The sequence below is a fragment of the Harmonia axyridis genome, chromosome 1 (assembly GCF_914767665.1).
Source record: "Harmonia axyridis chromosome 1, icHarAxyr1.1, whole genome shotgun sequence".
NCBI classification, from domain to species: Eukaryota; Metazoa; Arthropoda; class Insecta; order Coleoptera; family Coccinellidae; genus Harmonia; species Harmonia axyridis.
Genome location: NC_059501.1, coordinates 25,966,360 through 25,970,792, shown reverse-complemented (window position 1 = coordinate 25,970,792; position 4,433 = coordinate 25,966,360). Strand labels below are relative to the sequence as shown.

The window sequence follows — 4,433 nt, the reverse complement described above, 5'->3', positions numbered from 1 at the left end:
ATTTTCGACGGTTTTGACGACAATATTGACACATAATCTGACATGAAGCTTGAAATTTTTATTTTTTTAATACATGTGGAACCTCAACTTGGTGGAACCTATTCTTGAGGCAATATTGATTTTTTTCCGATCTTCTGGAATTTTCTTTGATTCTGCTTTCATGATGAGCTTGAAAGTCTTTTTCTAGAATTTCGGAATTATTGTTTTATATCTGCATTCAAAATCTCAACGTCATTGGTTTTGTGGTAACGAAAAAAATAGATAATTTTTTTGTGATATTCTTCTCGAATATTTTTTTGATAATTCACCTGAACTATAGATGACTTCAAAAAATAAGTTTTATAACCGTATATTTTTTAAAGTTCATCAGTGCTAGTTAATACCAACATCTTTCATGCGAAACAAGTGAAAGAACACTTATCGCTCGTCAACCTTGTTTATTCATTTTATTTTATAGTGAAACATAATTTTTTATATTTGTTGAATAAAGGTTATTATTATTATCTTTAACAGGTATAATTGAACTTTACATTTCAATTGTATTTTAAAATTTCAGAAATAGGTATTAAGAAAAAATTTTTCAAACTGCGGTATTCAGTCACCGAAGCAACAAAACAACATTATGTCACTAGAAAAATGAAAGATCACGACATTCTTGATGAATTGCTTTTATACATGAAAAATATCATGAACGATATTCTTTGAATATCACTACCTTTAAATGAGGAGAAAACACCTACTAAATGACGACAAAAGAAGAAAAATCCTTTTCATTTGTTTATTTCCCTCTTCAAATCGTTAAATGATTTTACTTATTACTTATTAATGAGAACTTTTGTCTTTCAGGTGTATTTGTAGGCATAATGAATAACGCATGTAGGTATGTATGCATATATTAGGTGAATGAGGGGGCTGGATATAAAATGAAATTCTCTTGAAGGATAAATATATTTTAATTGATAGAAATATTCATTTACAGGAATATTCAGAATGAAATTTCATTAGAATAGTTATATTGGTTTCCATATTTTACTCATCCATATCGCTGTTGGTCCCATATCTAACATGAAATTCTGCTTACATCTGAAAAGGAGAAAGAACAAGGTATATAAAATTATGAATATACTCAAATAAAATATAATCAAGAGATGAGTACTGAAGGGAAGTTGGAGTTTTTGAACGCTCATCATTCATGTGCCAATTACACCCTCGGAGACCACAGAACTGTAGACATGTATATTGATTTGAATTCTTTCGATATAATGCTTCAACTTCCAATTTTTATTATTCTCGTGGATATGAAATTCTACAGAAAGCTTAGAACTGTAGTTTCAAATTTATTCGCAAAATCTCAACTCTGTCTGATGTGTTGTTACGAAATCGATAGATGAAGATGATTTTTTCCGCTATTTCGCTTGAAAGCAACCCGATTGGATCTGCAGTAACGGAAATTGGGTAGGTATACATTTTCAAATATTTTTCTTCTGTGGTTCTGATTAAGATTTTGCACGTAGCCTGAAATGGAAATTTTATATGACCACCCGAATTCTCTGTCGATTTTATGGTATTCGGTGATATTCTTCGGATGTTCTTCTATGATTTTGTATGGCTCCACTTATACGATACTCATACGATATACATACGCACGATAAATTTTCATACCACATTCAAAGGAAAAATTTTCAAAATGATTAGTAGCACAAAATTTCGAAAGTTTATATTCACTAAACTCCTAGTCGGATTTTATAGTGAATCGAATCTTATCCTTTGAGATCATTTATGATTCGAATTCTGAAAAATACAGACATTGAAACGAAATGTTAGAGCGATCGATTCGGAGAACGAACGCACAAAAACAGAATTTCTGTCTGTCTGGAAGGTTTACAGGGTACTGGGAGTACTGGTACCCAGTATTCAATGCGCACTTAGAATCTTGGACTAGACATAAGTATATAGGTTACTAGGGTTTTCTTCTTTTTAATGATGGTATTTGTTTCATATAAGAATATTCAATTATAAGTTTCTGGGAGACTCCCCTTCTTCAGTAAAAATAATAAATTCGATATTTCACTATATCAAACATTAATTAAAATTGAGCCTTCAATTTCTCATCAAATTACAAAGTTGGAATTCGAATTATTAAGTATATAGGTAAATAAGTAATAAGATTATCAAAAGCAATGCCTCATCAGAATATTGATGTATTTCAATTTATAAATTCGTTCATTATCGTCATTTTTAATACATATTGTTTGAAGAATCGAAAGCTTCTGATATTATGATTTTTGGATGGTGAATGAGATGTGAATTTCTGAATATGAACCAATAGAATTTGTTTCTAATAAAAATTCAAATGAAATATTGTTAAAGCAGATTTTATGAAGGTATTTGAATCAGCACGTAGTATCAAATACGAAAAAAACCAATGTGTATTATAATTTGTTTATACTGGAGTAATTGTCTGAAATGGATAACGTTTAAGTTTATACACTTTACAAATGGGATTTTCCTAACATGTTGTATACTATCAACTTTTAGATGAGTCATTATTTCCAAAAATCGTCTTAAATGAAGTTTTATCAAATTTCTTCTGCTTCAATAATCGTCAAACAAGCGCTGTAACTAAGGTGGTACAAAGATACAGTAATAAAATATATACAGAATATAATCACTCCTGTCTGAGAGTGCTGCATTCGGAAATATAAAATAACAAATAACATAAAATGAAATAAGACCAACATACATTACTGAATTTTCAACCCAAAAAAAATGATACCCATGTATGCAGAAAATTCAGTGCTTTGAACGAATCAAATATCAATTATGAAGACATCAAACATATCTCAAAAATCTTACCTCAATCAAGATGTCAGTACAATATTGTATCGTGTTTGCATTTCGATGGATTCAGTATACATTCGTCCGGCATTCTAAAAGAACTTGACTCCACTGTAAATAGAAAAGTAAAAATCAAAAACACAGTAACGACACTTATTATTGTATTCAAAGGATTCATTGTAATAAACACAAAGTTGAAAACTGTAATGATCACGAGAATATATCTTTTGCGGAAAGAGAGATTAGGTACGTTGATAATCTTTATGCTGTTTTTGAGGTTTTATGATAACTCGCTTAATCCTTATCAGCAAAAAGAATGAAATAATGACGATTCAGGCCAAGAAATGTTATAATCAAATTATTGTTTGATCCATGAGAAATCCTCGGTGATGCAATTTACCTTGTTCCTATATACGTAAATAAGATTGGGTTTATTATTATTAAGCATTCATTTATTCATACTTGAGTGAATTCAAGTGAAACATAAAAATTATATAAGATATATTCGACAAGAAATGCTACTAACTTTGAATGGTGTTTTATTATTTATTCATTTCAATAGGTAGATTACCCTCATAGAAGAAAAAAATATGCTATCCAGTAGAATTTCAACTGAATTAGCAAATTTGAACCGGCACAAAAATAATCAATCATTTTTCAACTAGCCAAAACTCATTTTTGTGTTACACTTCGCCTCCGCAAATTTTTTTTGTTTTTTTTTCAAACAATAGTTGAACAAAAATCGTGGTTGTTTTTTTTTTTCTTTAGGATCCAACCATGGAAAAAATGAATACAAAATTAACAAAGAGAAAAAGTTGATTATTATTCAATTTGAATCGAAAGGATTGAATTTCCCATCAACGCCATCTAGTATAGAATAGCGTCAGCTCTGTGGACGAGGGTTGGAATTAACAGAATTCCCTACATCCATCTGCACCCTATTCGAGAAGTTTCCTGTTCAGTTTCACCCCTATCTCTCAAGCATTCAACCTTTGGAGACCACGAGGGTAACAGGGTCGGAGGCCTCTCTAGAGAATTTTCCTCCGGTAGAAACAACTTTTCGAATTGCGTTACTGAATTTTCGGCATTTTTAGTTGAAATAAATTTGATAGAATTTTGATGGAAATATGATTGAGTGAAAAATTGAGGAAACTAATTCAATCTGTCAGACATGTGTGAGAAATTATAAGATCTAATCAATATCAGTAGAGAAAATAAATACTTGATTTGTTCTGAAAAATATGCAGTATTTTTTTCGATTTAAATTTAACCACATTGTTGTCAAGATTATTTCGTTTAATATTTTAGTATGGCTTATATTACCATAAATGGTCATTTGTTCTGTTTTTGGAGAATAGTTTCTATCGGCCGAGCTGTTGATGAAGCAGTATAAACATTTTTAATGAATTTGGATTAGCATTTTTTTCGTCAGTCTGTTTCCTTTTTTTCTGTCTGTCTGTACATGTCAATCTCCAAAACTACTGTACGGATTTGATTGCGGTTTAAACAGATTTAAGAAGAATTTAGGCTTTGTTTCCTTAAAATCGCATAAAGTGAAAAAATGTATCTTCATAGTCTTCAACGTGAACGAAGAT

General features: G+C 30.3%; 1 long non-coding RNA gene across 1 annotated transcript; it reads right to left on the bottom strand.

Moving 5' to 3' along the window:
* Positions 1–937: 937 nt before the first annotated feature.
* LOC123683106 lies at positions 938–3,539 on the bottom strand. The gene is made up of 2 exons (XR_006747939.1): positions 2,857–3,539; positions 938–1,083 (listed from the first exon to the last, which is right to left on the bottom strand). It is a non-coding gene; the product is annotated as an uncharacterized LOC123683106 (long non-coding RNA).
* Positions 3,540–4,433: the final 894 nt, after the last annotated feature.